Below are 17,824 nucleotides of genomic sequence, written 5' to 3'. Positions count from 1 at the left end.
CTCTCTCTCTCTCTCTCTCTCTCTCTCTCTCTCTCTCTCCCTCTCTCTCTTCCTCCCTCCCTCTCTCTCCCTCTCTCTCCCTCTCTCCGTCTCTCCCTCCCCCCCTCCCTCTCTCCCTCTCCCTTTTCTCCCTCCCTCTCTCTCTCCCTCCCTCCGGAGCTTAAGACTCTGGACCAGATGTGCAGCAACTTAGAGAGTTTCCACCACCCTTATTCAATTTCACTTGCAGAGCACAGGGGGCTCTGCTACTTTCTCCTCCCTCTACCTATTTCTTGATTTCCTGTATTTTTCTGCCTCAGAGACTTTTAAAACGTTTAAACAATGTGCCCTAGCTGGCCTCCCTAAATTTCTAACTATCACTGTTTTCCTGTGCTTGTGCCACGTGGTATCAATTATTTTAACTGCTATCCTGTTGTCTTGAATTCTCTTGGGACTTTATGATAATTTGGGGAGGAGGGTGTTTTTTCAGGTATGGTGTTTGGATAATGATGCATCCCTTAACTTTTTCATCTTTTTTAAGCTTTCAATAGATTTGCATGAGAGGAAACTAGCAAGACTCTACAAAATGAATGGAAAAAATTAAGAAAGAACATGGAATAGTGGAGAGGAACCACCTCAAAGTTAGGAATTTGGGGGGTTCTAGTCTCACCTCTAGCCCATGCTCTCTGTGTGACCCTGGACAAGTCACTTAGCCTCTTAATGGCAACTATCCTAGACAATAACTTCCAGAAATGGTGCTGATCTGCATTAAGAAAGATAAATTCCTTATTGGGACTTACTTAACCCATAAGATTAGTGTAGCCTAGTTCAAAAACGAGAAGAAAAAATGCATTTTCAAGAGAAAGGTAGCTGGGACATGGCACAAGGATAAAGTGCTGACACTAGAGGCAGAGAGAACTGTATTCAAGTCCTTCCTCAAACACTTATTAGTCAGTCATTTGACTCAAGACAGTTTGCCTAACTCTAGGACATATCTAGTATGTCCATGGTTAAATCACCCAGTCCCCCACAGATCTTCTCTGATTGAAATGTAAAGGTCAAATGGAGTATGTAATCTATTTACTAAAGGGTTTGTTTGTTTTTTTACACCATCTCAAAAGATCAAGGTTTTTGTACAATAAATGAGCTGCTCAAGAAAAGCAATATATGAAACTGGAAGAAGTTTAAAGTTATTATAGCCAATATAAGGGGTAAACCACACAGTTAAGTTGTAGGAATATAATCATTTTCCTTTAATATGCACTGGGAGTGGGAATGAGGAGGAAATAGTTTCTCCTAGTTAGAATACTGGAAAAGGAATATACCAAAATCTCAATTTGACTAGGCTTTTCAAGAAATATATAATAGGATACTGACCAAAATTATTTAACTACACTTTGCACATGACATATAGATATGTCGTATTTGTATATAGAAAGGAAATAGCACCTTCAGAATGGGGGAGGGGAGGCAATGCTGTGAAGATTCCCAAGATCATGGTTATAAAGTGCATTAAGATTCTTAAGAGAAAGTCATTATTTCACTGTTAGCGGTATCAAATGATATATTTGGTGTAAACCTTAGGTTTGGGAGAGGCGGCTGGGATGCTTCAAATACCTCTGGAATGTACTTAATAAGCATCTACTATGGGCAAAGTGTCATGTTAGACTCTGGAATTCAAAGACAAAAAGGCAAAACCAGTCCCTGGCCTCAAGGAGCTTCTATTTTCCTGGGAGAAAAAACATGTAAATATGTACAAATGTTCAGGATAATTTGAAAAGGGAACAGGCATTAACAATTAGGAAGGATCAGGAAAGGTTTCCTGTAGGAGGTGGCATATTACAATAGTAAAGATATTCTAATTTCTCCTTTCCTTTCCACATGTCCTATTAGACGTTAAAAAATTAGCTGACATTTTCTTCTAGATCATTTTCCATATGCATTGACAATTAAGGAAAAGTATTTCACTGCACATATGCTACAAATTGCTTCTGACCTGGGGTGAGGAAGCCAATAACTATCTGCAGAGCTGCCTTCTACTGAAAACATTAGTTCATATTTTTAGTGGAAACTGGAAGAAAAGTCAGTAAGAACAGCCTCTATTACTAAAAAAAAAATCCAAGTACATTCTTGTAGTTTTATTACTATCCATAGCTGTGCACAGACTTCTGAGCTGGGTTTGAGATTTTTTTCAAAAAAGTTTTGACCTATGCTAGTATTTTAAAGTTTTAAAATTGTTCATTGGAAGGCAATAAATCACAGATCAGAAATGGACATGAAAACATGGAAGTATGCATAGCTACAGTCCAACCCAGATTGCCTTCTGAACTTATGCCAAATACCCTTTTGATTACATCCTCTGCTTTGTATGCATGTAGCCGGTAACATAAATGCTCTGCAAGGCATGGGATTTCTGTTATCTAAAGTGACTGCTATACAGTATAACAACAAAATGTTTAACAATTACATTCCCAGGGAGAAGCTGTGTTGTATTTAACTTTAAAAGATATCCCTATTTGGATTAAACAAAGTCAGAAGCTGTAACATTATCCACACAAGTGGGGCAAGAAAGCATGGGAGCAGGCAAGTCATTTCACTGCTCATTTAGCTCCAAGGATTTCAGTCCCCCTACTGTTTCCTAATCTGATATTTTCCCCCCAGAAGCCACTGAGTAGTGTTGTCTCAAAGAAAATGAAGTTTACATAAATGAGTAACCCAGAGATGAATTATACTTTCGCCAATTTGTGTGGCTTCAGTTTTTGAAAGGGGAATGAGTTTAGGACTGACCAAAAGGTGCGAAATTGAAGTAGACTAGCTATTTGAGGGTCTCATAAGTAGTCAAGTTCTGATAGATCAGGGTTCTATATGCAGAAGGCACCAGACAAATGAGTTTTACCCATTAGTGGCTAATGGACTTTCTCCTCAACTTGAAGAGACAATTTTCTTAACTGGTCAGTCCTACTTCTCACAATTTAAAACATCTGTTGCTGTATGAAAGTGAAACAAATAAAAACATAATGGCTGGTAGCAAAACATGCAGCGTTTCCCAGTCCTTCCTTTCTTCAATCTCCCAGCCTAGGTAATTAAGACATACCACAAACACAGCCAAAGGCAACACAGTTAAGCAGTCTTGCAGAAATCTACCCATCTGCATGTCTTTAGCACCTCCATCTCCATTTCCAAATTGACTCCTGAGCCCTTTTCTCTCCTTATACTAACAGCAGACACTTCATAGGATGCTTTCTTCCAAGCTCCTTGAAGGCAAGGTGTTTTTTTTTTTGTTTGTTTGTTTTGTTTTTTTTTTTGGGGGGGGTCGCATATGCTGGTACTTCTTTTTCTAATATGATGCCTTATACATAGTAAGTGGATAATATTTGTCAGTTTGAAGGCTTATTGATTATAGATTAATTGATTTTTTTTTTTTGCCATGTAATTTACAGAAAGCTTTCCTTTCAGTCAAGATGGCCTGGGTTCAAGTCCTCTCTCTGATGTAGTTTGTCTCTATGATCCTGGACAAGTCAAAACCTCTCAGTCCTCTAGGTCAGTGATACATTATTCCTAATCTGACAAATACAATGAGTAGGAATGAATACAATGAAACTTCCAAAGAGTTGCTTCAGAAACAGACGGACCAATGAGCATTTCCTTTCCTTTGGCCCCCTCTTTAAAAAGTTTGCCCATCATTGGTCTAGGTAACTCTCTAAGGCTATTAGAGGCATTGTTAAAGGGACTTTTCCCCACCAATGAATTTATAAATCCAGTCCTTATTCTCTCCTATCTTATTTAATCTTTGCAACAACCCGGAAAGATATACTAGAGACATTCTTATTTCCATTTTTCAGCTGAGGAGCCTGGGCCTGTCCTTGAATCAAGGCCCAGTATACTTTCCACCACTCTGTGGTGCCTCCGTGAATGCTCCCAGTCTTCTTCCACCCCCTTCCCCCAACCGCGAATGCCTGGGTTGGTGCTATACCAAACATTATTTATGCCCGCCTCCCTTCTTCCTGCTCATTCATGGTGTCAGGTGTTACATGTCACCGAGAAGGCGATGAAGCCGTTGCTAACTATCAGCAGGGTCTGAAGTCTTGGCTCAAGCAGAGTCCGGCAGCCCACCCCCGCTGGCGCCGTGCCAGGAAGCAGCTGTTCCTGCGTACTCCATGGCTGTGCTCCCCCGTTTCAAGTTCAGCCTCGGTGTTTTTCGAAGCCAGCCGTTCTTCTCACTGTCCTGCCTACAGCGATCTTACTTTGGAGCCTTCCAGGGGAGCCGCTTGGGTAGCGTTCCATGAAATCCGCAGCCATACTCAGAGTGGGCATCCTCCAGCCACGATGAATCACACGAAACCATGTTTTCTTTTGGCTACATTTCAAGACTCGATTGCCGGCAACTTGCATTTTTTTTAAACATTATTTATGTTTTGCTTCGCTTTGCTTTTAGTGAAAGTCGTGCTTTCATCGATATGGAGAATTCCCAGTGTAGAAACTCTCTAAATAAATGGAGATCATCAATTTACCTATAATGGATCATCTCAGAGTTGCCGGGGTGGCTGAGAAGTTAAGCGATTTGCCTATCGGCACCCCGCTAATACGCATGGAAGACAAGCTTTGGACCCCGGTCTTCTCGACTTCAAAGCCAGCTTTCTATGGCATCATGATGTCTTTTTAGGTTATGTGTAGCTTAAACTAATGTAATTCCTTTTACTAATTAAGAAGATGATTTCTTTTTTTTTCCTGCCAGCCACCACCATTTACCCAAACTGTCATATTAGAAACCTTTATGTTTGTTATCTTTGACTCTTCTCACTCCCTGACCCAAACTGTGATAGCTGTTTATTGATTCCACCTCTGCAATACTTCTAGTACCCACTCATTCCCTCATCACTGCTCATCTGGACTACTGTGGTAATCTCTTTCTGAAAATAGATTTTTATTGATATCTTTCATTTATATATACCCTAGATTTTCCTTCTTATCTTCCTTCCCGGACAACCGGCTGTTATAACAAAATGTATTTTTAAGAAGTAAAAAGAGAGGGGCAGCTGGGTAGCTCAGTGGAGTGAGAGTCAGGCCTGGAGACGGGAGGTCCTAGGTTCAAACCTGGCCTCAGCCACTTCCCAGCTGTGTGACCCTGGGCAAGTCACTTGACCCCCATTGCCCACCCTTACCAATCTTCCACCTATGAGACAATACACCGAAGTACAAGGGTTTAAAAAAAAAAGAGAAAAAAGTAAAAAGAGAAAAAAAAATCAGCAAAACTGATAAACAAATTGAAAAAAATCTGACTTTTTGCAGTGATATATACAAGTGGACCCTGCTGTCCTCAACAAAAGGGAAGTATGTTCTTATACTTTGTTTTAGGGGCCAATCTTGTTCTTTATAATTATACAACATTCATTTTTCACTGTTTTATTGTGGTTCTTTCCATTTGCATTATAGCAACAAAAAAAGAATAATTAGTACTTACATTTTCTTTTTTGTGTCAGGCACTGTGCTAAATGTTTTGCAAATATCATTTTATCTTTATAATGCTCCTGGAAGGTAGGTGTTATTATTTTCCTTATTGAACAATTGAAGAAACTGAGACAAACAGAGATGAAGTGGCTTACCCAAAGTCATATAGCTAGTAAGTAGATTTGAACTCAGATCTTCCTGGCCTTAGGCTCAATGTTTTCATTTACTATCAAAGTCACTATATTCCTGGCTCTGTCTACTTCAGTTTGTACCAATTCATGTAAGTCTTTGCATTCTTTTCTAAATTCCTTATGGTTTTTTTTCTTACAGCATTCATAGATCACAATTTCGTTAACCATTCTGCAGTTACTTCTTAATAGTCCTTCCTAAATTCCACACTTCCTCCTCTTTAATCCATCTTTCTTACCACTGTCAGATAGTCCCCTTCTGTCTAAATCTAGTAACGTCATTCCACTACTCAAAAATCAGCAGCGCCCTCCTCAATGCCTACAATGCCAAGTAAAATTCAAATATTTTAACTGGCATTCAAATACTTCCACTCTAGCCCTCTCTTATATTTCTCCCCTACCCACAGACACAACTCTAAGACCTTTCTGTACTGGACTCTTAATCTCTAGCATGCTTTCCCACCCCTGCACACTACTCATAGACATTGCCTACTTTATACTTGAATTATTCCTTATTATTCTTTGCATTTTGAATTCTCACCCATCTGCACCAATTTAAACTCCATTTAAATGCTATTTCTTCTGTGAGTCCTTTGTTGACCCTCCTTCCTCTCCCCACCTTGATATTATCTTTCTTGAGTACTTATCCATATTTCTTTTTTTTTTTTTTTTAAACACATCACTTTTCTGTCTTAGTAACAACTCTAAGACAGAAGGGTAAGCAAGGGCTAAGGAGGGTAAGTGACTTTCCCCGGGTCCCATAGCTAGGAAGCATCTGAAACCATATTTGAACCCAGATCCTCCCAACTCCGGTCCCAGTCCTCTTTCCATTGTGCCACCTAGATGCCCTTGTTGCACATATTTCTATTGCATATATCACACAATATTGAATACTTCAAATATCTATGTTTGGGGCTTTTTTTAGAAAATCTATAATGTAGTCTAGATAATATCTTATCTAAATTTGGTGTCACCCTGATAACTAGCTCAGGACTCTGTGTATTTTTGTTGTTTAGTAGTTTTAGTTGTCCAATTCTTTGTGAGCCCATTTGGGATTTTCTTGGCAAAGATACTGGAGTGTTTTTCCAATTCCTTTTCCAGCTCATTTTATAGATAAGGAAACTGAGATAATAGGGTTAAATGACTTGCCCAGAGTTGTAGAGCTAATAAGTGTCTGAGGCCACATTTGAACTCATATCTTCCTGACTCTAGGACCAGCACTCTATCCTCTTTGCATATGGTGGATATTTAATAAATTGAATTAATAGATCTGTAAATCTTCAGTCAGCATAATCAGTTTGCTATTGGTCCCAGAGATAAATAAATTTTTATTCCTTTTTTTAACTTCATTTCCCCTACTTTGTAAACTAGAATGTCTTTTGATGTCTAGATTCCTTGGGTACTCTATTGCTAATGAAAACCTTTGCCTGTGTATAGGGATTCTATTGTGTGTACACCTTGAAAACATCTGCCATGGTATAGCAGCTTTACATGTATACCAAGTCTTTGCTAATACTCATGGACTGTTTAGTCCAAGAGCTTTCTGGCTACATGGAAATATCCTACAACAACCATCAGACCCCCTTTTGCATGGAAGAAGCTTGGAGGAATGGGAAAGACCCTGGGCTTAGAATCAGCAAACATGAATTTCAGTCTCATCATTATCGCTTGCTATTAATGGAATCTGGGGCTATTCATCTTTTCTGTTTGGGCTTTGCTCTATTGATCTGTAAAGTAAGAGGGTCAGACTAGACTTTGGTCCTTTTCATCTTGAACATTGCCCAATTTTTATTCTTAATCATGTATACTCTATTTGGATCAACATTCTCTCAACAACCAGTACCTATATTGGAGAAAATATTTTGCTAGACTCTAGAAGAAAGAGACAATTCAGACATGGTCTCTGCACTCAAGAGACATGCTTACTCATATAATAATTATTCAATGACTTTAACGTAGAAAGTAATGTGATAAGAGGATAAGAAAGATAAAAACATGGTATGTAGACCCAGGGGATTCAAGTTTATTTTCAATTGTGGGAATCTGGGGAAAGTTCATGGGAGTATAGTTATGATTCCAATAGGTACATATGACTCGAAGAGGATAACAAAGGATATTCTGTGACCAAAGAATAACATGACTGACCCTATAGTAATCCTACAAGGTAGGTGCTACTGTTATCCCCATTTTTATAGTTGAGGACATTGAGGCAAAAGAGGGTAAATGACCTGCCCAGGGATACTAGTAAGTATCTGGGGCTAGATTTGAACTCAGGTCTGCCTGACTCCAGGCACAGTACTCTATCTGCTGTACCAATTAGTTACCTCACTAAGAGAATATAAAGTCTCATGAGACTGACAGTATCATCATGGAGTAATCTCAGTAAACTTCTCAAAGCTGTGCAGATCAGTGTGTATAATGACCTCCCCTTTATAGGTATACAGAGTTGGGTTCAAGGCCTGAGTAAAGAAAGACATTTCCAACTGAGAGAGATGAGGAAGACCAGGAAGGAGATAGCAGTTGAATAAACTTATTAATGTGGTGCAGGAAATCCAAGGGCAATAAAAAAAATCATACAAATGGTCCCATAAGGTGACTGAAACCAATTTTATTTTTCTACAAGTGCATGCTAAATAATCTTCATAAGTAATGAATCTATAAGAACTATAGATGGTATCATGATTGTAATAAAGACTTGTAAAATGCCACTGTCATTGCTATAGACAGGTTTCAAGGAGAGACCATGTTCACATGCTGTTTCATCCTGTTTCATCCTCCTTCCTAATTGAGAGTAGCTGCTTCCATCTTTGTATGATTCTTTCCTTATTGGTGATTCAAATCCTCATTTAGATATTTACCAGTTTTATTCCTTCAGACAAGTCATTTCATTTCTCTGGTCATTATATTCTCATCTGAGGGGAGCAAGACTAGATGGTTTCTAAGATGACTTGGAGTTCTAAACTCTATAATCTTATGATCTACTTTATTGGCAGACTAATCCCAAAATTATGAGAAAAAAGATGGAGGGTAAGTTCTATTCCTTGTTACCAATAGTACAAAATCTAAGGAGAACAAATGGAATTAAAATGTCTCAAAAAAGATTTTATGAGTCTTGATTTGACATTAGTCCAAAAAAGTCTAATTAATTTGATTTTTTTAAAAATTTGGTAATCTTATTATCAGTTGAGTGAGTAGAGTTTGTTTTAAAAGACTAGTTAGATAAATTAAAATGATTTTAAATCAATTGTATATTTTAGTTCTACTATTAGTTTCTTCTTGTTCTATATTTCTATTCCAATGAGCTTTTTTAGAGTTAATTTTATATAAGAAAATATTTTATTTCTTAGATGTCACAGTGGTGACCATTTTCCATTCATTGCCAATATTCCTTTTTTTTTAAAATTAAAAATTCTTAATCTATTTAAAAAAAAAAAAAGAGGCGACACTCACCTGTGGCGTGGCCAGCATAGAAATCAAAGCCACAAAATCTTGGGGTTGGTAGACACCTCAGTGGCTATATAATGCCCCCCACACACACGTGAAGAGGAATACTCTTTAACAAATCTCCAAGAAGTGGCCATTTAGCCTTTACTTGAAGACCTTTAGTAAGAAAGAAATGCAATGCCTCTTGAATCAGTCAATTACACTTTAAAACAGGACAAATTGTCAGAAGACTTTTTTTGACATCAACTAAATTGACTTCTTTGAAACTTCCACCAATTCCTCCCAGTTCTGTTTTCCAGAACCAAGCAGGGAACCAGTCTAATCCCTAATTTAGCCATCACACCTGCCATTCCATTCAGTATATAGGATGGAGTTCCTTTGACCTTGGCAACTTGAATTCAACAAGGGCAAACTGGATGTTTTATTACTCTATCTGTCTATTTGGATGTAAGCAATCTCTTAGTTATTTTTTATTCTCTCCTTCCTAGTCTAGAAAATATTCTCCTTGGCAGAAAACAAAAACAAAAACTCAAGCAAAATTAGAGTAGTTCTTTTTCTCTATATTTCACTATCATTGTCCCATCCGGGCAAGAAATAGTTTTGTTAACTCAGTCTTTTTCTGGTAGAGTCAAATTTTAAAGTCACTTTTTCTATAAAAAAAAGTCCTTAATTTTCTTTGCTAACTCTAGCCTTTTCTTCTGAACTTTGGTGCTTCTGACTCTATTCTTGCAGAACTATACCACTCTGCTTCACATTTCTTGCTCTTGGTTCTGTCCTTTAAAATCTAAAGTGTTTATTGAGTTCCCCATGACTAGCTTCATGAGACAGCACTCACTTTTTCTCCATTATCAGAATTGTTTATCTTTGTATCTTTGAAATTTCATGCTTGAAAGTTTACCATCCTTTCTAGAAAGCTGCTTCTATAGAATTTTAGGCCATTGGATCCTACTTATCTTTTCTTTGTTTAAACCCTTTGAAATCTGTTTCTCAAAAATCAGAGTTCATATCACATCATATTTACTTTGGTCTCTTCTGCCACAAATTCTAGGGTGGAGTGGTCACTTCTCCTCAAGGTCTTTTGTCGTGTCCAAAACAGCCCCCCAAATTTGTCCTTGGCAGTGAGGATCAGATCCAAAATAGAATTTTCCCTTTGAATTTGAATTCTTTCTCCTTTGAAAGATGAAATGGTCATTACAGCAAGATAAGAAATTGTAAGCTGGTATGCATTTGGCAGAAAGAACCGCAGCAGATTCTAATTAATTGAAATTCCTCCATCACTACGACTATCATGTCTCTGTGCCAGGTTTGTGATAGGTCTTCTGAATTCATCTGTTTTCTCTTTATGTCCAGCTAGCCTATAGTATATATTCTGATGACAATATTGCCTCTATACTACCTCAGGTTTTCTTTGTTCAAACACTGGCCACCAGGCTCCTCTCCCTACCTCTCCCACTTCCAGTATTTCCTTACAGGAATCTACCATATGATTCCACCATTCCCCACTTCTTGCCTGCCCTGTTTCTTTTAAATAAGATCATCGGTGGTCTCCTAAAATACCTTATTTAAATACAGGAATGAAGTAACTGAATTTGTTGCCATTAGGATTATAGGATAGCAGGGGTAAAATCCTCTAGTCTAAAATCATCTAGTCTAGACCTAGAATTTTACAGATGAAGAAACTGAGGCCCCAGGAAGTAAAAGCAACTAGCCTAAGATCACATAGAGACAGGATTTGCTCCAAATCCTTTGACTTCAAATTCAGTGCTCTTTTCATTACATTCTAAATTTTGCTTGCATCTTCCTTTTTTTTTTTCCCTACACTTGGGCCAGTAGACAATTATCATTTAGATGCTAGTTCATTTACTCAGCTAATACTGATTGATATAGCATGACATCCTAGGGACTCTAAAGGACACAGAATGGAAGATGTGATAAAGAGCTCCTCTCTGCTGATTCTCTATGCTGTTGACTAGCTAGGTGATCTTGGGTTCTTATTCTTTTGGTCTCAGATTCTTATTCTCTGACAAATGAGAGGGTTATAATAAATCACTTCTAAGGTCTCTTTCTCACTCTAGTATTCTAGAATTCTCTGAATGCTATCTCTGACCCCATACTGGTCATTTTTCTTTGACTTTAGGGGACAGAGAATTAGAGTTGCTTGACAAACTAGGACAGCTGGCTCCACTGGTGCATGTTAGGCACAAGATGAAAAGGTCCTCCTTCCCTCCTTCTGAGCCAATAGTATTCAGCATTAAGCATCAAAAAAGAAAAAATGGTGACCATAGTGATGGGAAAGGACGCTCAAATACAAATTATATTTGGGGGTTAGAGACTAGACATAGGATTTCATTAGTATAGGAAATTCCCAGGTTGGGAAACTCCCTTTATAGATGCATGTCTGTATCTTCTCTGCAACTTGTAGCCTTAGAGGTATGCCTAGAATACCAAGTAACTTGCTTTGGGACCTTAAAGCTGATATATGTCCTAGAGGGGACCTGGAACCCAGGTTTTCCTAGCTCTGAGGCTGGCTCTGCCTTCATACAGACAGGTTCTGTGCAAAAAACAAAGGAACAAACACATACAGAGCCTTGTTTTAAAGTTAGTCACTGGGGGAAGTTAGATGGCACAATGGGAAGAGCACCAGATCTGGAGTTGGGAGGACCTGGGTTTAAGTTGGGCCTCAGACACTTCCTAGCTGCGTGACCTGAGCAAGTCACTTAAGTCCAATTGCCTAGGCCCTTCTGCTCTTTTGTCTTAGAACTGATACTGTCAGAAGGTAAGGGTTTAAAAAAAATAAAGTTTGTCATTGACTAATTAAATTTAGCGGGCACTGGATTTCAGAGTAGTCAAGAAATGCTGTATGGGTGTGATTAGGAATACTTTTGTACTTTCATTACAAATTTAATCTATGACTTAAAAGAAACACTCTTTTGGTTTAGGTCTCTAATTTCATCAACGTAGAGAATTCCTGATTGAGGAAACTCCTTCCATGGAAGCTTATTGTACATATAAGAAACTTCTCTATGAATTATAGTCTCGGAGAGATGGCTGGGGTCACAGAGAAGTTAAGGGATCTGTGCATGCTCACCCAGCCAGTATATGTCAGAGGCAGGACAGAAATCCAAATTTTCTTGACCCCAAGGCCAGTCTTCTATATATGCAGACACATATACATGTGTACATCTACATGCATGTATAGAAACAACACAGAGAATTCAGATAGGTATGTGTAGGCATACATATATGCCCATAAATGCAAGGACACACATGCCATGTGAGGAAATTCATGTATTTATAATTTATACTATACTTCCAAAAGGACTTGAGATCATCAAAATGAAAAATGGAAAAAAACAAACAAGTAAAACTTAAACACTATAAAACAGTTAAAGTGATCATGGAAATGAATGTTATCAGGCACTTTGGATTCAGTTTTTATTGTAATTGAACACAAATTATTTCTGAGTTCCTATCAATTAAGGAAAATGGAAAAACACGCTGAGTCATTTATAAAATGGTGATATCATTGGAATTGTTTCTGTCTTCATTGTTATACTATTTATATTTTATGTTTGAGAAGACTGAAGCTATACTAAGCATTGTATTCCCTCTAAATTGGCTTTGAATTTAAGGGTGATGAATATGAAAGGTTCTGCAATGAAATGTCAGCATTTGAAATGTTTAAAAATCTTTAATGATTAAAGTCAGTGGGGGGCAAAGGAAGTGGGATGGGAGACATGGGATGGCAGTTAGGGAGCTGAGTGTGGGGTACAGCTGAATTGATACTGGGCGATAAAGAGGGAAACAAGATTTTTGTTTGGAAGCATGTCTTCCACCGAGTTGAAAGGAAGGAAAGCACAAGACTAGACCTAATGAAGGTAGACTTTTTGGACACAAACTGGTCAGATTCCGGGATTCTCTTACATGGATGCCAACAAAAGTGCAGTCATCTCCTGGGGACATACAATATAGAATACTTAGAAGATTCATAAAAGGATATTCCTGGAACAAAAAATGATCTCTGCTGGCATTAAGGAGAAGGGAAAGGGAGCAGACTTGATAGCATATCTCAAAAGAACTACCTTTGAGTTGTCTTCTGTATTAGTTATTATAAAAACATGTCTTAAGATGAGATTTTCTATTTTTCCACATGTATAACTTAATCTCTTTTAATTTGGTTTTCTAAGAGGAAGTAAGCTTAGTCATGAATGACTGCTTACTTTTTCAGCATCTCAAGATGTCCAAAATTCTCATTTTACAGATGAGCAAACTGAAGTCCAAAAAGTTTAGGATCATATGGCTGGTACCTGAATCTGGATTTGAATCCAGATCTTTAGGACTAACTTCAGTGCCCTGTCTACTACATTGTGCTGTCTTTCACTGGGATGGTATGTGACTCCCATGTCCACCTCTCCACCAACACACACACACACACACACACACACACACACACACACACACACACACACCAGAGAGCACTTTCATATTGTTTAGAGTGCTTGCCCCATGTGCCCAAAGTGCTAGTGATCATTCTGCAGATATACAGTCTATTACCAGAACATGTGAAGCTTAGTAGGATGTATCAGGGCTTTATCTCTTCTCATCTAGTATATAAGAGGGTCACTTACACAGTACCAAAAGTCATCAGAATAATACCTTTTGGGCAGGTCACTTAAAAAATAATGCTGTATGTATATATACATATATTCATTTATTTATTTATCTATCCATCTGTTTATTTGTTTATTTTTGCTAGGACCCCAAGTGATTCCACACAAACTCTTCGTTTTCTTTCTCTTAACTTCTTTGCTACAATTTTATTTCAAGAGGGTGTTTTATTAAAGTTGCTAATTTTATTAGGTTTCTGAATCCGGTCATATGACTTAAAAAAAAACACACAGTTTCCCCAAACAGTCCCAAATGGCTCCAGTGGGGGATGGGGAGCATGGAACCTTTAAAATGCTTGCAGATGTCACTTCCTGAAAATAAACTATAACTAGTCCATTCTGGCTAGCCAAAAACAGCCAAAAAAGAACACAACTGCATGTATGGGCATGAGCTTAATAAATTTTTGATGATAATGCTAGGTTTGCCTATTCTCAGCCAATTAGATTTCTCTGTGGTTCATGTGGACCCAATATCTTCCTGGAGCAGTTCGATCTCCCCAATTTTTTGGCTCTCAAGTCCAAAATGGAACTCTTTAGAAAGAATTCATTTATTCCTTGTGCTCCTTACTCTCAGGTCCCTCGTTATTTCCAATGAAGCCATTAAAAAACAAAACCAAACAAAAACCCTAACCAGGCACCTGCTTTTGATTTCCAATTTCCATGCTTTTTTTTTCTTGAAATTTACCAAGCATCTGGCTTCCCAGCTACGTGAACCCTGTTTCCTTCTGCTCACATTCTCACCATGTGGCGCGAGGACGCTTTCCTCCAAGATCCTTCTCCTCTCGAAGCACCTGCAGCAGCCTCCCAACAAGGACGCCATTGTCTAGCTGTTTTACTTAGCCGAGATCTGATTTAGCCTTCAAGATAAACTTCATTAGCGTATTATTGACTCCCTGGATTAATGCCTTATAAAACAACCCATTTAGGCAGTTCCGTCTCTTTCATAAGCATTGGACACTGATCTCACTTGATAGGAGGGATCTCATATCCACTGTTCGTGAAGGGAGCTTATTGATGGGGGTTCAGAGATGAACGGTTATGAAAGCCGAACTTCTGGACCTACTTACAACCTTGTTTCCTAGGAAGGATTTGAAAGGTTATGACATGAGGTCATTCACATCTTGTAAAAGGATGTAGCTTGCATGTCTGCTGGTTCCAGTCTCTTTTAGAAAGACATTAAAATAAATGCACCCCCAGGTGTAATGACACCATGACCATCATAAACACTTATTCTGCCCCCAGGTAGATCACATGTCAAGAAGGCAATAATATAATTTTCCTCAAGCCAATAGACAAGCATTATCAGTGCCAAATAATATCGTTTTGAGCAATTTTCTTCTATTAAAAATTGTATTAATGATCACATTTATTTTTGAATATATTTCCCTTAATCTAACCAGCTAACCTTCTCTTATAGAAAAAAAGAAAGAAAAGCAATTCTGCTAACTAATTCATATATCAACTGCATCTGATAGAATCTGTAATATTTAATACCAATAATCCTCCTCCTCTCTAGTGATGTAAGGGAGGTTGATTTTTTTTTGTCTCTCTTTCAGAATCTTGGTCATTAGAATTACTAAGCATTCAGGGCTTGGGGGAATTTTGGGGGGTATTTGGAGGAAATCAGGTAACTCACTGGAGATCATACTGGATCTGGAGTCAGCCTAACCTGAGTTAAAATTCAGGCTCATGGTCAGCTCTGGGAGGGGGAAGGGAAGAGGGGAGGGAGGAAACCTGAATCATGTAACCTTGCAAAAATACTTAAAAATCAATAATTTTTAAAAAGACTATGAACTAGCAAAAGAAAAAAAATAAAATTCAGGCTCAGATACTTAATAGCTGTCTGACCCTGGGCAAGTCATTTAACATCTATCTATCTCACTTTCCTCAAATATAAAATGGGAATGATAACAACACAACTCACATGCTTGTTGTGAGGATCAAATGAAATAATATTAATAAAAAGTGCATGGTACGTAGTAGGTGCTTAATAAGCTTTATTCTCTTCTCCCTTCTTCCTTTATTGTTCTTTTTATTTGCATTGCTATAGCTATTTTCCTGTTTCAAAATGTATATTGAATAGGAAAAAAAGAAAATTTCCAATCACTTTCTGATCAGCTTTCAATTTGTTAATTAAACTGCTGGTAGGTAGCATAGTGGATAGAGTACTGGGTTTGGAATCAGGAAGATCTAAGTTCAAATCCAGCCTCAGACACTGACTAACTGTGTTATCCTGGGCAAGTCACTTCACTCTATGCCTCAGTTTCTTCAAATGTAAAATGGGGATAGTTATAGCACCTACCTCCTTCTAGGGTTGTCAAATGAGATAAATGAGAGCCCTGATTAATATAACACTATTGAAGTAGAGGGAGATGGACTGCCCCAGAAATTTTCTTTGACATTATTCTATCCAAATAATTTTGGGCTAAGTTATGGATAGTATATATGCCAAATTTATAGGTGACAATTTTTTAACGTTTGTGAGACTAATAGGACATGTGGAAAGGAAAGGAGAAATTAGACTATCTTTACTATTGTAATATGGTACCTCCTATAGGAACCCTTTCCTGATCCTTCCTAATTGTTAATGTTAATTAGGAAGGCCCCTTAAAAAAAGGGGCCTAATTTCCTAAAAGGAAATCTAGAAGAAAAAATTTTAAATTCTAGATTGGGTTCAAAAAAGCAAGTACAACAGGATAGACAACAATTCTCAAGAAAAAAGTTCTAGAGGTGTTGTGTGGTTTATAAGCTTAATTTGGGGCCATTGTGCATAAAATATGATATATGAGATTGCAAAGGAAACCAATATATTGAAATGCAGTTATCAACCTATATGCATATATCTCTATATACATATCTATATTTAAATTCATGAACCCCAGGTAAAGAACCCCTTTCAAAGAACCCCTTTCCAGAAAGAGTAGCCTACTATACTGACATCATTCGCTCACCATGCACTCATTCCTCGGAATCCTGCAATCTGGCTTTCATTGTTACTACTCTACTTAATATGTTTTTTTCTAAGGTCACCATTTCCCACCAAATTGCAAAATCCAAGAAACTACTCAATATTTATCATCCTTGACTTTCCTCTAGCATTTCATCCTGTTGATCTAACCCTCCTTGATACTTATGCCCTTGGCTTTTCTGACTGTACTATCCTTTCTCTTCTCTTGGTTCTTTGACCTCTTCTATCTCCTTCCTGGATTCTTTTTCCTCTTCCTTCCTCCTAAGCATGATTATACTAAGGCTCTATTTTTTGTTCATCTCTTCTATTCCTTGTACTCTTTAGCATTAGGGATTTAAGCTTTTCTCCTAGTTTCAATTATTACTTCCATGTAGATGACTCACAAATCTATATTTCTAGTTTTGAGCTGTCTCCTTATCTTGACCTCCCATTTCTAATAGTTTATTGCATATCTCCATGCATAATGAGATTTTAAACTTAACATATAGAATAGAATAATTTTTCTTCCAAAATTTATCCTCCTAATTTCATGATTCTTGATGATGGCACCAATATCCTCCCAGTTACCCTAGCTTAATAATTTGAAGCCATCACTGATTTTCACCTTTCCCTTTCTCCTTCCCTCCACATCCACTCATTTCACAAAATCTCCAGTATCTTGTATATTCCTCCTCTTTTTCCCAGTTCCCCTGGCAGCACATTTGTTCAGGACCTTAAACCTTCTAACTAGCCTCTCTCCCTCCAGTCTCCTTTTAAATCTACTCTTGTACAGAGAGCTGAATTGTTATTCGGTTGTTTTCAGTTATGTCCAATTCTTCCTGACCCCATTTGGGGTTTTATTGGCAAAAACACAGGAATGCTTTGCCATTTCCTTCTCCAACTCATTTTGCAGATGAAGAAATGGGGACAAACAAGATTAAGTGACTTGCCCAGAGTCACACAGCTAGTAAGTGTCTGAGATCACATCTCTGAATCACCTTCCTAATGCTTTAGGAAAAAAATTCCATTTTCTTAATTTAGCATTAAGGTCCTCCATATTCTGGTCCTTTGCTACCTTTCTGACTGATCTGCCATTATTTCCCTTTTCACACTCTTAAAAAAAAAGATAAAATAGATGACTTATTGATTCC

General features: G+C 37.8%; 1 protein-coding gene across 1 annotated transcript in view; it reads right to left on the bottom strand.

Annotated features, from left to right (window-relative positions):
• The window catches only part of STARD13 (StAR related lipid transfer domain containing 13), a 603,909-nt gene that overhangs the window by 310,850 nt on the left and 275,235 nt on the right, over positions 1-17,824 (bottom strand). The window lies entirely within an intron of this gene.

The sequence above is a fragment of the Gracilinanus agilis genome, chromosome 3 (genome assembly GCF_016433145.1).
Source record: "Gracilinanus agilis isolate LMUSP501 chromosome 3, AgileGrace, whole genome shotgun sequence".
Lineage (NCBI taxonomy): Eukaryota > Metazoa > Chordata > Mammalia > Didelphimorphia > Didelphidae > Gracilinanus > Gracilinanus agilis.
The sequence above is the reverse complement of the archived record's forward strand: the minus strand, read 5'-3'. Positions and strand labels throughout refer to the sequence as shown.